Source organism: Myxine glutinosa, chromosome 13 (assembly GCF_964187855.1).
Source record: "Myxine glutinosa chromosome 13, kmMyxGlut1.1, whole genome shotgun sequence".
Lineage (NCBI taxonomy): Eukaryota > Metazoa > Chordata > Myxini > Myxiniformes > Myxinidae > Myxine > Myxine glutinosa.
Genome location: NC_136273.1, coordinates 81,085,339 through 81,106,133, shown reverse-complemented (window position 1 = coordinate 81,106,133; position 20,795 = coordinate 81,085,339). Strand labels below are relative to the sequence as shown.

The following is a 20,795-nucleotide window of genomic DNA, read 5'->3' as shown; positions in this document are numbered from 1 at the left end:
CCCCGCTAATTTCACCCCAAATCCACTTTTTTGAGGTGACTTTTGACTTCTTTCCTGGAAGTCCTTGGTGTCCTTGCGTTTTATACCTATCCTGCCTCCCCCCAGGCCCTCTCCCTCCAAAAACATCTCCCGATGTCCCTGCTCTCAAATGTTGTGTTTGTGTGCTTCCTCCCCTTCTCTCCCCATCTTGTCAACCGCTCCCCTTTTCATATACTTTGTTTGCTTGTTTGTTTGATTTGTTTGTTTGATAAATGTTAGCTCTTTCACGAGCCTCGACTCTGTACACAAAAAAAAGAAAAAAGCATTGTATTTTTATTATTTTGGATCGACATAATGAATGAACCAGTTTCCCCAGAGTGTCACTGTAGGGGAGGTGAGGGGTGGGGGTTCAGTAATGTGGGTGCAATGGCTAAGATCAATTGTACAGGTAACCTCCCAAAAGTCAAACCACCTTAACACGTGATCGAGTGCAATAAAGTGTCCAAACGTTAAAGGTCCAATTGAGTCAATATCTCACTGCAAACTTCACAAAATGCTGTTGAATTGAGTACTCCTTCACTGAGCATGGAGCCCACTCCAGAAATCTGCTGCAGTGTAGACTTTTCCTCGTCCCTTCTCCCACTGCATCATTCTTGCTGCTGTTAAAGGGACAGGAGGCAGATGTACAACATTCATTGGAAGGGTTGTGGTACGTCAGACAAAACAGTGAGAATGAAAAAACACAAGGAAATGCCATTGATAAGAAACATACAGGAACTTAGCAGATGGAGAATGCTTCGAAAGGTTATGGCAAATTTACGTTTGTGTGTATGTGTGGGGTGTGTGTGTCGTATGTTTGTGTGTGTGTGTGTGTGTGTGTGTGTGTGTATTGTGTGGGTGCATTATGTGTGTGTGTTTGTATGTGTATTGTGTATTGTGTATTGTGTGTGTGTATGTGTATTGTGTGTGTATTGTGTGTATGTGTGTGTGTATTGTGTGTGTGTATTGTGTGTATGTGTATATTGTGTGTGTGTGTGTGTATTGTGTGTATGTGTATTGTGTGTATTTGTCTGTGTGTGTATTGTGTGTGTGTGTGTGTGTGTGTGTATTGTGTGTGTATTGTGTGTGTGCGTGTATTTTGTGTGTGTGTGTGTGTAGTGTGTGTGTGTGTGTGTGTGTGTGTGTGTGTGTGTGTGTGTGTGTGTGTGTGTGTGTGTGTGTGTGTGTGTGAGTGATATGTATTGTGTGTATGTGTATTGTGTGTATGTGTATTTTGTGTGTAGTGTGTGTGTGTGTGTGTATTGTGTGTGTATATTATGTAGTGTCTCTGTGTATTGTGTGTGTATCGTGTGTGTGTGTGTGTGTGTGTGTGTGTTGTGCGTGTGTGTATTGTGTGTGTATTGCGTGTGTGTGTATTGTGTGTGTGTATGTGTGTGTGTGTGTGTGTATGTGTGTGTATTGCATGTATGTGTATTGTGTGCATTGTGTGTGTGTGTGTGTATTGTGTGTGTGTGTGCGTGCGTTCGTGTCGTTGCTTCCTCTCTCCAAATGTGGGTTTCAGAAGGTGAAACTGAGCTCTCACAGGTGTCGAAGTATTATCCACCTTCGTGTGTCTGTGTGTGAAGTTGCTGTTGTTGACGGCTATCTCCACATGTGGGTGGGCTTCAAGTGATGGACCGGAAACCTACTAGGTTTAAAAGTATCCACATGTGCACGTGTGTGTGTGTGTGTGTGTGTATGTGTATGTGTGTGTGTGTGTGTGTGTGTGTGTGTGTGTGTGTGTGTGTGTACATCAGCATGATCACCACCAGTTCAGTCTATTCAAAGGATTAATCCATTCGTTTCACTAAGCTATGAAGTCGTTTCAGGACATTTGGTGCATTGAGATGGTTTGGGGTCCATCACGAGATGGTGACTTCTATGATAGTCCCACTTGGGGGAAGTAGTGTGCACTTGTGGAAGAAATCACTAAAATAGGCCCAAATGACCTTCTATATGTCCTCTTCAAAGTCTGATCCAGGGCAGACACTTTAAACTTCGTTGGCACCTCATAATTGGCATAAATCCAAGATGGCCACCACAAAACTAGGCTGCAACTGGAACTTGAGATAGATCAGCAGTTACTGCTCCGAATTACACATGTTTGGTATGTAGATTGATAGCTCTGATGATCAGGAATCAAATAAACGATGTTTTCGTGACTACGAGCTCAAGGTCACATAGAAAGGTCAAGGTCACTGGTCAAGTCAAGGTCAAGGTTACTTTTGACTGACCGATAAGTCAGCAACCACTGCACCAAGTTGGATATACTTGATATGTGGATTGATATTCCTGGGGGTAGATGAAATGCAAAATGATTCATGACCTTGGGAGGTCAAGGCCATGAGAAAAGGTCAAGGTGGTATGTAGACATAACAATTTATGTACATGTCAATTATCGGAGGGTGTTCCCAAAATATTAAAACCAACATTTGACTCGTACTAGAATCATTTATTTTGGGGAAATATCTAAACACGATAACAACATGGCGGAATTATGATTAAGCATTTCTCGGTCTCATATTCCATTGTTACGTTTTCATGAATAATTTACTAGAACTACTCAATCTGCAAGATACACAAAGTTCTGAACACATAGTGTACTTGCAGCATGATATAACAATGGAATATGAGAATTAAAAATGCTTAATTAATTCCGCAGAATGAGGAAATGACGTAAGGGTTTCCATCTGTGACATTCGCGGATTCCCCATTTGCAGTTTCGCCATTGTTTGAATAGAGCAACACTCAGACTGGCTACGTTTTTTTTGTCCAAGTCCTTCACGAACCTGCTGTCAATGCCTGACGTTCGACTGAAGGTGGCACAGGAATGTGGAAATTATTGGTTCATCGTTTGCCATTCGCCGATTTTGTTTTTTTTAACCCAAGTCATTCACGAACTGGCTGTCCATGACTGAAGTCAAAAAAAAGTAATACTTACATTATTTGCTAACTGATAACTACACCCAGGTATTGCTATCCGCTGAAACTGAACTGTCAAACAAACCCGGCGACACCGTTGATAGACCATCAGTCTTGCTGTTACCCTGCGCTCACGAAGCGGAAAGCGGTGTTAAGAGATCGGTTACGTGCTTACGTGTGACGTAGGTCGGTAAGTACGTGTCTACATTTTCAAAATTCATTTTCTCGGCAGCCGTTGGTCCGATTGACAGAAAATTTACCATAGGAGCGCATCTGCTGAAGATTTTTTTCTTCATAACTGTGACGTCATACATCACATGGTACGAACACCAACTTGGGAAAACGTCACACTTCTATCTCCAAAACTGCTCAATAGAAAAAAATTGAAACATGGCTCATTGTCAAGTACTCTGCATAGGGAATAAGTGTTATTAACGATGACGTCATTAGTGCCTTCATTATGACGTCATAATTACAAAAGGGACCTTGCTTACTCTGATCAGTTTGAAATTTATTGAGCGTGATCTACACAACAATTATATGAGAGAATATAAATTTATGATGTCGTTACTCACCTGGTCTGGCAGCCATATTGGATCAAAGAAAAAACTCTTCAAAAACAGACGAGTTGGCTCGCACCAAGTTGACTCCGCAGGGTAAGAATTCTATGAATACCATCTAGTGTTTTATTTTGGTTATTGATGATTTAGCATGGATGCAGGCCATAGCAGAGAGGAACACTACTTTTAACATGTACTTTCTCTGCCGTATCTCAACCCTCAGATACGTAGTTTGCAGCCTCTTCACTCTCTGCAGACCTGGACAAAATCACAGACTGGTCAAACAACTGGAACATGTCTTTCAATCCTGACAAATCTCACACTCTCACTATGTCTTTCCGAAAAGACCGTCTGGGCAACCCTCCCATCTACTTTCTGAACAATCCTTCCAATCCTTTTCGCTCTTTCACGAGCCTCGATCTTGTATACAAAAAAAAAAAAAAAAAAAAAAAAGAAGTTCCGTCACTCAAGCTTTTGGGTCTCACTATCTGCCATGACCTTTCCCGTGTAAACCACATTTCCAAGCTGGCCTCCAAAGCCAGTCTCCGACTGGGCAGTGGGCATCCTCCGTCATGCGATGTCCTTTCTGGGCACTTCTGAGCTCCTCACCACATACAAAGCTTTCATCCACAGCTTGATGGAATACTGTTCTCCCCTCTGGGCTGGTGCTCCTGCCTCACACCTAGCTTGGCTTCACGCTGTTGAAACCAAAGCTTTCAGAATCATTGGAATCTCTCGGGATGAAGCTGATTCTGAGGGCCTTTCTCTCTCTCTCACCGCAGGCAGGTTGGTGGTCTTTCTGTCTTCTACCGACTCCTCTCCGGCCTTGCTCCCCCAGCTCTATCTGTGCTCTGTCCCCCAAATATTCTTACAGCTCACACAAGATCTGCCAGCAACACTCTTCTGGTGAAACTGCCAAAATCAACACTCTCTGCTCACCTTCACTCGTTCATTCCTCTTTACTCCTGCACCTGGAACAAACTCCCTCAGGAGGGAGAAACTCCCTCTCTTCAATCCCTCTCCTCCCTCCGGGTCTTTAAAACAGCTGTTCACTACCATCTCTTATCTTCCCCCATCCAAAACATTGATCTTTTATACCCCCGTTAATACACCCAAAATCCACCTCTTTCAATCTCCAACTTCTTTCCTGAAATTCCTGGTCGTGTTCATTTACTTTATACCGTGTACCCCTTCCCTCCCCCCCACCCATCTACCCCCCACCTGCCCTCTTCCCTCCACAGATCCACCGACGACCCTGTTCTCTACTGTGTCCATGTATTTAGAGTAGGTTCGATTACCATGTTTCAGGGACCTGTCAGAGTAAGTCGCCTTGTTGCACGTAATGCTGAGGAGTGGGCTAGGAATAACATTGTACGTGCAAAAAAAAACAACTCCTGTTAGCAAGTGGGGCAGGTGAGGACTTGTGGCCACAAAAAGGTACCAGGAAAACACTACCTGCTTTAAAAGGACCATCATGAACTGTTTGGCCGGCACACCACAAGCCATGGCGGTAAAGCCAGCTGTGACCTTGGAGAGGGGTGAGATGGTGGAGAATGTGCCACTGCCCGCCAGAAGCGGTGGCCAATGGCAACCCGCCGTGTACGGAGGACGGGCCAGAGGACAGCTGATGAGCTTGGGGGAAGTGACGTCACTTCCATGGGCAACCTGCATACTCGCCTTGCCATATTTTATGATGTGACTTTCTCTCCACCTTCAGCAAGACAATTAGGATAAATTTCCTCCTCCCCACAGATGCCAACCTATGGTCGTTTCTCCATCCTCTATCGCTTAAATGATGAGAATTAGCACATCTTTGGGTATAACTCAGCCGGGCCGGAATCATACCACCAACCTCCAAGACTAAGAGCAGGGGAGAGAAAAGCAATTCTGTAATGAAACTTTTCAAAAACATTTTGCATGCCATTAACATTACACAGAAGTGTCTGTTGTTTAACAAGTCACAGCTCTTGGCAGAACCGGAGGAAGAGGAAGGGCAAAGGCGGTAAAGAAATTGCAAAGTATGTTCCACTTGGAATCTCAAACCGCTGAAACACTGCAAAATGTACACATTTCGGTTTACATGGCACCGATTCAGCGCTAATAAACAGAAGACTTTGTTTAGTAAACGCAGTCATTTGCAGGGTATTTATCGCCTGCATTCATAGCTTGTCGTATTTTGTTTTGCGCAAATGCTGAACGGGCCAGAGGGTGAATTTCAGAAGAAATCAGAAACAGGTGTAACTATACTGAGGGCAGGAAGACACACAGTCACTGACTGACACACACACACACACACACACACACACACACACACACACACACACACAGTTATCAACACACACACACACACACACACACACACACACACACACACACACACACACACAATCAACACACACACACACACACATATCAAGACACACACACACACACACACACACACACACAGGTATCAACAAACATACACACACATCAACACACACACACACCGATATCAACACACACACACACACACACACACACACACACACACACACACACACCGATATCAACACACACACACACAGATATCAACACACACACACACACAGATATCAACACACACACACACAGACATCAACACACACACACACAGACATCAACACACACACACACACACACACACACACACACACACACACACACACATGCACATACAGGTATCAACACACACACACACACACACACACACAAAGACACACACACACACAAATAGACACACAGACAAATAGACACACAGACAAAGACACACACACACACAGACAAATAGACACACACACAGACAGAGAGACACACACACACACACACACACACACACACACACACACACACACACACACACACACACACACACACAACATTTTTTCCCACACATTTTCACCATTGAGTGATAGGGCAAAAAACCAAATATTGCACAATATCTCAAAAAGTTATGGATGGATTATGACAAAACTTGGTGGATGAGTAGGGTGACAATAACAAGCCGATTAAATTTTGGTTAAGGCCCGAATCCAGATCTGACCTATCAGTGGATATAACACGTAAACTGCTCACCTGGCAGAGGTATACTCTCTTCTGAGTGCCGTTCTAGTTCGTTTTGAAATGGTTTTGCTGTGTTGCCTTATGTCACACATCTTATGGCACACATCTTATGGCACACACCTTATGGCACACATCTTATGGCACACACCTTATGGCACACACCTTATGGCATACATCTTATGGCACACATCTTATGGCACACATCTTATGGCACACACCTTATGGCACACATCTTATCGCACACACCTTATGGCACACACCTTATGGCACACATCTTATGGCACACATCTTATGGCACACACCTATGGCACACATCTTATCGCGCACACCTTATGGCACACATCTTATGGCACACATCTTATGGCACACATCTTATGGCACACATCTTATGGCACACATCTTATGGCATACATCTTATGGCACACATCTTATGGCACACATCTTATGGCACACATCTTATGGCACACACCTTATGGCACACACCTTATGGCACACATCTTATGGCACACACCTTATGGCACACATCTTATGGCACACATCTTATGGCACACACCTTATGGCACACACCTTATGGCACACATCTTATCGCACACACCTTATGGCATACATCTTATGGCACACATCTTATGGCACACACCTTATGGCACACATCTTATCGCACACACCTTATGGCACACATCTTATGGCACACATCTTATGGCACACATCTTATGGCACACATCTTATGGCACACATCTTATGGCACACATCTTATGGCACACATCTTATCGCACACACCTTATGGCACACATCTTATGGCACACACCTTATGGCACACATCTTATCGCACACACCTTATGGCACACATCTTATGGCACACATCTTATGGCACACACCTTATGGCACACATCTTATGGCACACATCTTATGGCACACATCTTATGGCACACACCTTATGGCACACATCTTATGGCACACATCTTATGGCACACATCTTATGGCGCACACATCTTATGGCGCACACATCTTATGGCACACACCTTATGGCACACATCTTATGGTATACATCTTATGGCACACATCTTATGGCATACATCTTGTATTTGTTCGCTCTTCAATGTGTTTTTGTATTTCTCCTCTGGACTGGTAAAGGACAATTCGCTCAGCTGCATGAAGCTTGTGCTTCAATTGAATAGCTTTATCCTGATGAAATCTCCATTGAACTGATCCATGATTTTGAATTCATATTTTCATTGTTTACCTAGATATAAACAGGTAAACTAAGCAACACCTGCCTGAGGTCTTTACTAGTCTATAATTTCGATGTTTAGATATTATATATGACAAATACAGTTTATATTCTGTAAAACTGGTTTTCATCTTGATTTAGACTCATTCATTCCCATGTGGCTTTTGTAGTTGATAACTTCCAATGAGTTAAAGGATAATACTATTGACTGGGTCACTGTGACCTGCTCGTTTGGACCATCATGCCGCTGTGCATCTTTGTGTCACATCAATCGAACCTTTTAATTGGAGGGAATGTTTGGTTGTACGAATGACCTGAGAAATGACAACGTTGCTGTTCAAAGGAAGCACATGGAAGCGTGAAAGGTCAAAATAAAGGCAACAGGGGCCCTCCACCACGTGTTACCAAGGACCAAGGGAACATTGATCTTGTGAGAGATTCTGCTATCAAAAGTCCGAAGAAATTCCACCATTGGCATTCCCAAGAACTGGAGATCTCAACCTCATCTGTGTGGCGCATTCTCACTTCTGAACTCAAGCTCTACCCCAACATCATATCTGTAAGGCATAAGCTAACTCTGATTGGCATGGCAAGATGAGTAACAATGTGTGATTGGTTCAGTTACTGAATGTAAAGGAACCCAAATTCGGTCAACTCCTTGTGGTTCAGGGATGAAGCTCACGTCCATTTGAATGGGGTTAACAACAATCGCAACATCTTCTGGGGGTGAGGAACCTCCTGAGGAGGTGTCTGAGATGTCTTTACAGGGCCCCAAGTCCATTTGCTTCTGTGCATTGAATGCCACATGGGGTATGCTGGGACCATATTGGTTCGAGGACGTCAATGGTAAGACAGTGACAATCAACGGAGCAGTACCGTAAGGTATTACCCTGATTCCACAATGATGTCGCTCAACTACCGTCCCCAAACCAACTCAGACTTGCATGGTTCATGCAGGAAGGTGCCTCACCGCACACTGCAGGTGAAACTAGCGACTTGCTCCACCAGCTGTTTGGAAAACGTGCCATCAGCCTGGGCACAGTTCATGAGTGGGCATGCCACAGCCTGGATTTGAATCCATTAGATTTCTTCTTTTGGGGTGCTGCCCCCAAAAGCTGTTGCCCCCAAACTTCTTTCCTGGAAGTCCTTGGTGTCCTTGTGTTTTATACCTCTCCCACCGCCCTCCCCCTTCCCACGCCTCCTCCTCCCAAGCCCCTTCCCTCCCACACATCTCCCGATGTCCCTGCTCTCAAATGTTGTGTTTGTTTGCTTCCCCTTCTCTCCCCATCTTGTCTACCGCTCCCTCTTTTTATATATTTTGTTTGTCTGTTTGATTTTTTTTTGGTGATAAATGTTAGCTCTTTCACGAGCCTCGATTCTGTATACAAAAAAAACAAAAACACGTCAACTTTATGCCAACAAACCTCAAACCCTGCTGTCCTGAAGCAGGAGATGGAGGACTTCCATCAGGCTACCACTCCAGTCAATTGCAGATGAGTTGTGGAGAATCATGGAGTCAGGAGCAAAGCATGTTTTACCCGAGGTGGAGCACACTTTCAAACTGTCATGGTGGATGCTTTCCATCAATACATCACTGAATTTGCTATCTTTTGTAATTTTTCTACAATAAAACGTTCAAATGGCCCATTTTTTGAATCACCCTGTATTGTTTACTCACTTTTCTCCATATTTCTCGGTTCTTCTTGGCTACAAAACACTTGCACGTGATTGTGCACGACGTCACTTCCGTGTAAAGTTGCTCTGTAGCAAGTATGTTGGCTGGTACGGTAGCCAACCCTCCTTAGCATAGACACTCCCCTCTGAGTTTTCCTGGCTGGGTCGAATCTCGAACCAGCTATGAACAGTTATTCTTGTTCTTCAGATGCAGGACAATTCATCAATGTGTGTCGTCCATCAGATTGACATTAAACTGCATGTCCTGCCTGCCAACATTAAAGATGCAATGTCGTTTGTGAACAGTAGTTGAGCTATTACCAGCACAGTGAGCAACTTACAGAAATTCCTGCCTAGACTTATAGGGGGTAATGCCTCAGCTGCACAGCAATGTACCCAGAAAATGATGCAACCCCTTCAGCTAGGGACTGCGTACGAAAGAATAGAAGGCGAGTGTGTGTTCCTCTCATTGCTTAGCGGTTAGGGTGCCGGCTTGGGATTCTGGGTTCAAATCCCGGTCAATCGCTGAATTAACACCAGGGGGGTTGACTCAGCCTGTCATTCTTCCGAGGTCCGCAAATTGAGTACCAGTTCACTGGTAATTCCCTGTGTGTCGCAAGAGGCGACTAACAGGGTTGGTGGCAGGAAGGGAATCCGGCCATAAAACATTGCTTCAAAAAGGGGATCAAGGTGCCAAAAAAAGGCCAACCCCTGCTCTGCGGGGAAAAAATGGCCTCTAAAGGCGGTTCTTTGTGTGTACGTCTCAGTCATCATGCCAGAAAAGCGCTTGAAACCTTGCTAAACTCCAAAAAATTTGCAACCCCCCTCCCCCCCCCCCCATGTCTCCTCTCCCCAAGCCCTCTCCCTCCCACAGATCTCCCGATGTCCCTGTTCTCTGCTGTTGTACTTGTGTGCTTCCCTCTCTCTCCCCATCTTGTCTCCCGCTCCCGTTTTTGGATGTTTTGTGTTTCGTTCGTTGTTTTTTTTGTGATTGATGTTAGGTCTTACATGAGCCTCGATCTTGTATACAAAAAAAAAAAAAAAACGTGTGAAATTGTGCTGGGAAGGCAATGGCAAACCACCCAGTGCAACCCTTGCCAATAACTTGAATCAGAAGCAGTAACCCTCTGTAAAGCGTACGGCACATCAAAAATAAAAACGACGTCTTTGGGTCATCGTGGCCCTACTTCAGGTTTTAGGGCCCTGGAAATCAATTGCGAAGTGTTACGTCTTCGCTCTCAGGACCACTCCTGTGTCAAGGGAAATAAACATTTCCACATTTTGAGACGGAACGTCCCAAAAACATTTATGAGAGTAATTGATAAATATAAAGATCTGTAATAAGGCCAAAACAACCTCATGACACATTTCCAGAGTAAACATGCGAAGTGACAAGGCCATGAGATGAGGAGAGATAGAGAGAGAGGGAGAGAGAGAGAGAGAGAACAATGTGTATTCTGATACACTACATAGTATACAAACTATGGTACCTGAAGGCCGAGTCACCTCTCCATGCAGCAAACAGCGTCCCCTGTTGTACAAAGTGTTGCATCACCCACCATTGGACAGCAAAATGCATCTGCTCATTGTTGCTAAACTTATTATTTTTGTATTAAATGGAACGTTTTGTTTGTTACTATTATACGAAATTCATGCAGAGTGTACATGTATACATTGGGAACATAGAGCTGGCATACATAATCATCCCTCCCCACTTCCAATCATTTATACTCCATGCATGGGCTGACAGGGTGGCCTAGAGTCCTAGACTCCCGAGGTATGCATGCTCACCTCTAAGCTGTTCCAGCCTCAGTTAGCATCTGTCATGGTGTTTCTAGCTATAAACTCCTTTCACAAGTAGGGTGAGGCATCAATGGGTGTCATGCACATTCAATGGGCGTCTCGACTGTTGGCATTAGCTAGTGGATGTAAAGATGAAAGTCAGGTGAAGTTCCTCTTATGGAAATGAAAGACCATGAGGTGGCGGTGCACAGCAGAAACAAAATCCTGAATGGAAGACCTTGACACAACGGACCTGGGAAGAAGTTTCCACAAGCCAGAAAAGAATGACTGTGAGGCCCACAACGTTCAGAGACTGGATCACTCCAAGAGACTGGGCCTCTTCAAGAGACTTGGCCTCTCGCAGAAACTGGATCTCTCCCAGAGACTGGATCTCTCACAGAGACTGGATCTCTCCCAGAGACTGGATCGCCCCCAAAGACTGGATCTCTCCCAGAGACTGGATCTCTCCCAGAGGCTGGATCTCTCCCAGAGGCTGGATCTCTCCCAGAGGCTGGATCTCTCCCAGAGGCTGGATCTCTCCCAGAGGCTGGATCTCTCCCAGAGACTGGATCTCTCCCAGAGACTAGAAACTCTCCCAGAGACGACTGGAACTCTCCCAGAAACTGGGCTTATCCCAGAGGCTGGAACGATCCCAGAGGCTGGATCTCGAGACTAGAACTCTCCGAGAAAACTGGATCTCTCCCAGAGACTGGATCTCTCCCAGAGACTGGATCTCTCCCAGAGGCTGGATCTCTCCCAGAGGCTGGATCTCTCCCAGAGGCTGGATCTCTCCCAGAGACTGGATCTCTCCCAGAGACGACTGGAACTCTCCCAGAGACGACTGGAACTCTCCCAGAAACTGGGCTTATCCCAGAGGCTGGAACGATCCCAGAGGCTGGATCTCGAGACTAGAACTCTCCGAGAAAACTGGATCTCTCCCAGAGACTTGATCTCTCCCAGAGACTGGATCTCTCCCAGAGACTGGATCTCCCCCAGAGACTGGATCTCTCCCAGAGGCTAGATCTCTCCCAGAGGCTAGATCTCTCCCAGAGACTGGATCTCTCCCAGAGGCTGGATCTCTCCCAGAGGCTGGATCTCTCCCAGAGGCTGGATCTCTCCCAGAGACTGGATCTCTCCCAGAGACGACTGGAACTCTCCCAGAGACGACTGGAACTCTCCCAGAAACTGGGCCTATCCCAGAGTCTGGAACGATCCCAGAGGCTGGATCTCGAGACTGGAACTCTCCGAGAAGACTGGATCTCTCCCAGAGACTGGATCTCTCCCAAAGACTGAATCTCTCACAGAGATTGGGACTCTCCCAGAGACTGGATCTCTCCCAGAGACTGGATCTCTCTCAGAGACTGGGACTCTCTCAGAGCCTGAGCACAGAAATAAATCAGGGTATTTGCCAGCTGGTCATTTGGAGACACAGTGGTGCACTTGCCTTTGAACGGTCTCGTCAGGGTTTGATTCCTGACCCGACTAGAAACTCTCGGATTGGTGCTTCGTAGGCAGCGGTTTGGATCACAAAGTGCGCCGTTGATCAAGTGGACATTAAGCCAGGTTTTCCGTCTGTTTGCATTATCTGGTGGATGTTAAAGGTCCCACGGTGTCGACAGTTACCCTTCAGTTGGCGAGTTTCTGTCAGGTCAGTTGTATATGACTGCCACTGGTAACCTGTCACCCAGTGCTACCTGCCACATGGTGGGGTTGTCGGCGACTAAACCGACAACCCTCACTGGCATTGCTAGTGGGGAGGGTGACTGTGATGCCCTCCAGGACTAAAAAAAACACCTGGCAAAGGGCGGATGAGCTCCCGTAGGGAGCCAATGGCCATCCAGTACAGAGATGGCGTCTCATAAAAAACAACAAAATGGTGTCGGAAAATTTATTTTTCCACCTGGCATAGTTACCTCCTCCTGCACAGTGGTCCTGTGACAAGATTGCCTTGTTTCAGGACTAAGTGAAGGTTTTTTTTTCTCTCCAGCCCTTTCCTTTACAGATAGTGGTTTTCAGCCTTGTTTAGGGCGAACTTCAAAAAAAAAAAGAAAAAAAAAGTTATCATCAGCATCCACTGTTGCATTCAGGTTCCAATTTCCTGCTCAAACTATCTTAAGTCAAACGGAAGGATTGGCCAGCCGGTTCGTGAAAGACTGTTTTACATGACTGCCGACAACCCTCACTACGGAGATGGCATCTAATACCTTGAAGATGTTAATTAAATGTACACTGCAATTGGGCAACAACTTCTGCACCATCCAAACACTGTGTCTTATACTATTTGGTCATGAACTCAGCACTTTGACCATTTACAAAATGAATCAAGATTTGCACTAAATTAGACAATAAACAAAAGTATAAAGCTTTACAACAAATGTCATGTGATTATAGAGGAACAGATGCTGGATTTATTTCAGAGTTTGCTTAAACAGTTTTACATTTATGATCGATTCAAACAGCCTGTGTGTGTATGTTCTGTGATCACCAGATGATAAAAGCAATAAAGAACATTCAATGCTAGGCTGACCGAAAGAAACCCTCCCTCACGCGAGGGTTTCTTTCGGTCAGTATAGGATTGAAGGTAAACATTTCTCTGGCAATGAAAATAAACTCTTTGGACACAGAGATAGCTGGCTTGACCTCAGGTCTTTGGGAGAATGAAAAATAACAGCAAGCCGAGAGGGCATTTGAAATCCCCCATTGCTGGTCACAACAACGTTTTGCCCCAAGTAACCAGGACAACGGACCAGATAAAGTCTCTTCAACCTCAATGCCATGGAGGGTAGCTCACTGTCAGCTGGTGTCTAGCAAAGGTCACGTTTTGCTCAAACGTAGTCATTTATCCGGTGGACGTGGCCTTGAAGGACAGATCACATGCACAATAAATACACTACTTGGTCACAGTAATTGACATACATTGCTGGTGGCAGTATGACATTGTTGATGTCATGAACCAATCACACACAGGAATGAATAGGTGATCATCAGCTAATTACAAGCACAGACAACGCATGTTAGGAGTGTTTGTTACTGGACTAAAGAACAGAAACGAAGGAAAAGGACTCAGCTCACAAATACTAAGACATAACTATACTATCGCGAGGCTACATGTTGCTTGTGTGACTAACTATGGGGGACAAACTTTAACCTTTATTAGTAGACTACAGATTTTTATGTTAAGAAAATAGGCCTTTTATGTTTTGAAAAGCGGATTTTTTTTTAATGTGAAAAAATCCCGAAATATTTTTTTCCCCCGTTTTATTCATTTTTTATTATTACCAAGTTTTTCAGAAATCAGTCAAAAAAAGAACAAAAAATGGTAAGCTTTTTCCTGCACAACATTAAGCACTCTGGGCTAGTGTGGAAATGTAACTCATTGATTGGGACTGGTAACTCATTGATTGGGACTGGTAACGAAGCAGATAGACGATTTCGTAAATGAATGTCAGGAATGTGCATGAACATGGTAATCTCTTGTCCACCTGGTCACAGCCCCAGGCTGGAGCACCCCCCCTATTGTTTGGTAAATGGAACTCGCAGCAGGAGGGGAGCGAGCTGGTGCCAGTGAGGCGACCGAGTAACGTTTGCGGAGAACGGATTAGGATTAGCGGAGGAAGGATTAATACTGCGGTGCCCATAAAAGAGTGAACATCTCCTTGACTCATGAGCACTTGCCACGATAACCCCTGCCCGACGGAACGAACGAGCACGCAACGGGAAACAGAAAACAGGAGAGCACCGGTGAACGAAGAAGAACCAACGACTTGAATTACTAAATTCGTTATAGTATTGTAGTTCTTTATTGCATTGAAACAAGTGAATTATTAGCTAATAAAGCGTTGCTTTGTAAAAGCCCTGTTTAGTTATTTTGTATCCTCCTGAGTCATATAACTATTCCCGAACAATATGGAGGCACCGCTGGGATCAATTGGACACATACAAGATCTTTAAAGGTGAGTGTGTCTTGTTTTTGTCCAGTATGATTTACGAACATGGGAATAGTTATTTTGTATATACATGGAGGATTTGGTGTTTGGGCTTCTCCACGCGCCATCGGTGCATGGAAGCCCTGATAAGGAAAATATAGATGGGACCCTTTGCTCAGGTGCTGTGCTCGCGACACAAAGGATCCATATGAGCAGGGCCCGGGTGCTGTGTAATTAATTAGTACACAGAGAACCAATTACTTGGGTGCTGAATGAATCATAAAGATCCATTTTTTGGAGCTGGCTCTCCCGGTGCTATGATTTATTCAAAGAACCAATGACTGTGTGATTAAGATGTATTTGGAGGTACCTTGTAAATAAATGTAATGATGTAACGATTTTGTAACGATAGTCCTACAAAATGTCTGCTCTTTCCTTTTTCCTTTGAGTCGTAATCCTGTTGAAATGTCATTACAAATGCGGAATTTATTACGCCGTGTAGTGATAGAGGGCCTTGAATGCAAATCAGGAAGAGTGAATGAGCGAACAGTCACGGATGGAACATCGGCAAACGATTGTAACTGGTATTCGTGTTTTCTAATTAGTTTGGTAAACGTATTTTTGCGCTGTCTGAATAAAAATGAGCCAGTTCTGACATGATAATTAAAAAACCCTGCGGAGCACGGTGGACGGACCGACCCATGAAGTGCACCATGGGGGCGATCTGTTTTCCGAGTTCTGTAGGGCGCGTACATTCGGGGAAGAAGGGAAAAAAAAAAAAAAAAAGTTCCCGCCATTTTCTAAAACACCTAAAACTCGTTCGATTAACATATAAATTAATGACAGACAACGCCATCTGACGCCGGTCCAGAATTATTGTGAAAGATGGCGATTGGATGAAAATTGCATACCGACACTCCCTCACTGTCCCTCATTGTCCCTCATTTCCATTCCGGCTACCTGTCTCTTGCTGCCGCTCCTTCTTGCGAAATGAACGTCCTTTAAACAAGTTGAATGGTTTAGGAATGTTTAGAGATTATTGCAATGTGATAATTACTTGTGATCATTGGTGAAATTTCATGAACAGATATGTGAAATGGATCTAATTTGAGTGAGTATGAGAAAATTTGGTGCAGGATTCGTGGAATGTACAAGGCTGGTACATGTGTTTAGCACTTGAAGACTGCTTTGCCCTGCTTGAAGACTTGAGCTGCCCGCTCAAGGTGTGCGATTAAGGCGGCGGACAAAGAAAGTATTATATACAGATATTTTTTCTCAGTCAAATTGGATGGGAGAAATGCACTTTTATATTTTCCCCCATTGCAATGTGCTTATATTTTGGAACGGCTAGGGGGATTTAAATAAAATAAAAATGAGTAAGCTTTTCAGACATGCTTCACGGTTAAATGAAAGACATAGACAGACAGACAGACAGACAGAGAGAGATAGACAGAGAGAGACAGAAAGTGAGAGAGAGACAGACAGAGAGAGAGAGAGATAGACAGACAGAGAGAGAGATAGACAGACAGAGAGAGACAGACAGAGAGAGAGAGACAGACAGAGAGAGAGAGACAGACAGACAGAGAGAGATAGACAGAGAGAGACAGAAAGTGAGAGAGACAGACAGAGAGAGATAGACAGAGAGAGACAAACAGACAGAGAGACAGAGAGAGAGAGACAGAAAGAAAGAGAGAGAGACATAGAGACAGACAGAGATAAAGATGATATTCAGACAGATAGAGAGAGACAGACAGACAGACAGAGAGAGATAAACAGAGAGAGACAGAAAGTGAGAGAGAGACAGACAGAGAGAGATAGACAGAGAGAGACAGAAAGTGAGAGAGAGACAGACAGAGAGAGATAGACAGAGAGAGACAAACAGACAGAGAGACAGAGAGAGAGAGACAGAAAGAAAGAGAGAGAGACATAGAGACAGACAGAGATAAAGATGATATTCAGACAGATAGAGAGAGACAGACAGACAGAGAGAGATAGACAGAGAGAGACAGAAAGTGAGAGAGAGACAGACAGAGAGAGACATAGACAGACAGAGAGATAGACAGACAGAGAGAGAGACAGACAGAGAGAGAGACAGACAGAGAGAACCACAGACAGAGAGAGAGAGATAGACAGACAGAGAGAGAGATAGACAGACAGAGAGAGACAGACAGAGAGAGAGAGACAGACAGAGAGAGATAGACAGAGAGAGAGACAGAGAGAGAGAGACAGACAGAGAGAGACATAGACAGACAGAAAGAGAGACAGACAGAGAGAGAACATTTTTGGGAACGTTTTGGGAACATTCAAATGTTGGGTTTTGCTGACGTTTCCACAACGTTGTTTCAACGTTTTTCACATTACTTTCCTGCAACATTGAAATAATGTTGTTGTAAAACGTTTCCACAATGTCGCTACAACGTTTCACTTTCGTTGTTGCAACGTTTTGCTCCAACGTTTTGGGAACATTCAAATGTTGGGTTTTGCTGACGTTTCCACAACGTCGCTGCAACGTTTCACTTTCGTTGTTGCAACGTTTTGCTCCAACGTTTTGGGAACATTCAAATGTTGGGTTTTGCTGACGTTTCCACAACGTCGCTACAACGTTTCACTTTCGTTGTTGCAACGTTTTGCTCCAACGTTTTGGGAACATTCAAATGTTGGGTTTTGCTGACGTTTCCACAACGTCGCTACAACGTTTCACTTTCGTTGTTGCAACGTTTTGCTCCAACGTTTTGGGGACACTCAAATGTTAAGTAAATCGGATAAGAATTCACGAGTTATTTAATTATTAGCGATTAATGAAGTACTTATTTAATTAATTACATTTCTTATTACATTACAGTAATTACATTACAGTAATTACCTGAGGTAATTACAGTTCCGGTAATTACAGTAATCATTACAGTAATTGCAGTAATCTTATTACAGTAATTACATTACATTAACTCAGGCACCTTTTGAGTAAGGAAGCTGATATTTGGACCTGACACTGACCAAGTGATGTGGCTGTCAAGGAAAATTTTGATTTATTGATTAATCATTTAATAAATTAACTCATTGATTTATAAATGACTTATTTAATTAAAATTCCTCAGAGATACATCTTCGGATGAAATACTTGCAGATTGGTTATGCTATGAGCCAATTGATTAAGGAAAATATTTTGTGATGGCCATATTGGCAATTTCGTGGCCATATTCGTGGCAACTCAGTTAGTGCCACTGCACCTTTAAAATGCATCCCTGCATTCATTTTTCGATCGATTGAGTTGAAATTTTGAACAATCGGATCTGGACTGTCGTTGTTAACGACTCTAGCACGCACCCGTCCAATCAGGATGGAGCGGTATGGTCCCCGGATCATCACTGCCCGCAGTTTTAATTAGTTTTACTTTTTCTCTTGGTCATATAATTTTGAAGACATGCATGTCATGATATAGGAAATGTTTGTTCTGTTGAACGGAATAAATGTTGTTTATTTGTGTGGGTGTGTATTTTTGTGTAGTTTGGATATATTTTCACGACTAATTCCAGTTAACATCCTGCAAAATTTGCTCGTTTTCTGGCCGAGTCGAAATTGCGTTGAGTTCCTATGGCATGCGCCATTAAAAGCGCTGTGTAATGGTTGAGCTCCCTTTATTTCGTTTTGGTCATGCGGATGAGCAGACAAAGTGACGAATGCTGCGGCTGGAGCAGTAGAAGCGATGTTTTTTTTAATTGAAATGATGTAATTTAATTCAACGTGGTAGGTGGGCAACACCACAAAGCATACCTCTTTTAAGGTGTGTATAAACCCATGAACATTTCAGCAATCAATTAATTTAATTAAACGTGGTAGGTGGGCAACACCACAAAGCATACCTCTTTTAAGGTGTGTATAAACCCATGAACATTTCAGCAATCAATACGATGCTGAAATGGTGTAATTTAATTAAACGTGGTAGGTGGGCAACACCACAAAGCATACCTCTTTTAAGGTGTGTATAAACCCATGAACATTTCAGCAATCAATTAATTTAATTAAACGTGGTAGGTGGGCAACACCACAAAGCATACCTCTTTTAAGGTGTGTATAAACCCATGAACAGTTCAGCAATCAATACGATGCTGAAATGGTGTAATTTAATGAGTAATTTAATGAGTAATTTAATGAGTAATTTAATGAGTAATTTAATGTGTAATTTAATTGTGTAATATGGTCGACCTTGGTTTTGTTTGGGTTTTGTTGTTTATTTTTGTGGGTGTGTATTTTTGTGTATTTTGTATATATTTTCACGGCTAATTCCAGTTAACATCCTGCAAAATTTGCTCGTTTTTCTGGCCGAGTCGAAATTGCGTTGAGTTCCTATGGCATGCGCCATTAAAAGCGCTGTGTAATGGTTGAGCTCCCTTTATTTCGTTTTGGTCACGCGGATGAGCAGACAAAATGACGAATGCTGCGGCTGGAGCAGTGGAAGCGATTTTAGAATTGTTCAATGATTATTCGATATTGTTATGACTTATTGTCAAATAGGTATACTAAGTGGCCATGAGGTAGCCTGTTGCTATGTACAGTTTTATTCTATTGTTGATTATACCACATAGCTGTGGTGATAAAGGAAATGTTCGTTTTAAATAGATGATTATGATAGGACCATGACTCTAAAATCATGATGATTATTATGAATGATATCATAGGGTTCAAATGCAGAATGATTGCATGAACTTGGGAAAGAACTTTCAAGCCCTATGGGATAAATTGGGTGTTACAAGCTATGGAGTTTCAAAATTTAGCATGATTGAAGGAATTTTACAGTCTTATTTCAGGAGTTTTACGAAATTTATATTGCCAAGAGATTTGGGTACTATTAAAAGAAAAATGATGAGATATTTTTCCTAAAGAACTTTAATATCTGCCATCCATTTTGGCGGTCTCACGAATGAAGGATGAGTTGCCTTTAGTGGTTGCAAAGAACATTTGTGAAGACCAGGCAAAATGAAAAAATAGGTCAGATATGACCCTAGGACAGAACAGTGATTCGTCAATTGACATGAGGTATGAACCAGAGGTGACGACCGATGAGCTTCGATCTCAGTCAATAGATGGACCTGTCCTGACATCATTGGGGAAAGGGCTTATGCAAGGAGTCATCCAAAATGATTAATTTGATTTATTGATGAATATTGATAAATTAATTGAAATTGAATAATTGAATTGAACTGAATAAATTGAATTGAATAAATTTAACTGAATAAATTGAACTGAATAAATTGAATTGAATATATTGATTGTTTGATTGATGAAAATGCGGTCTCAAGAAAGAAGCTTTGATATCTTTGTGAGATATTATCAATGTGAAGACAACCTTGGAAAATTGAGCAAGGTGGTGAGTTTATATATAGATATATATGTGCGGTTACCATTGTGTGATTTCCCCTTCAACAGAGCGGACACCTGAGGATTCACCCATTTCATACTGACCCTCTGGCTCATCTGCAAATACTGATCTGTGAGATTGGATTGTGCAAAAGCCACAGGTGAGAGAGATTCTCTGGAAATCACCGTTTGAACAGGTGGAGAGATCCTTCCTGGAGGTACGAGTGAAGCTTTAGAGGAACAAACTAC

At 43.3% G+C, this 20,795-nt stretch overlaps 1 long non-coding RNA gene across 1 annotated transcript in view; it reads right to left on the bottom strand.

Annotated features, from left to right (window-relative positions):
- Positions 1–292: 292 nt before the first annotated feature.
- The window catches only part of LOC137438477 (uncharacterized), a 50,022-nt gene continuing 29,519 nt past the window's right edge, over positions 293–20,795 (bottom strand). Inside the window, exon 2 of the long non-coding RNA XR_010986720.2 lies at positions 293–638. This is a non-coding gene — a long non-coding RNA (uncharacterized LOC137438477). The remainder of the gene's footprint in view (positions 639–20,795) is intronic.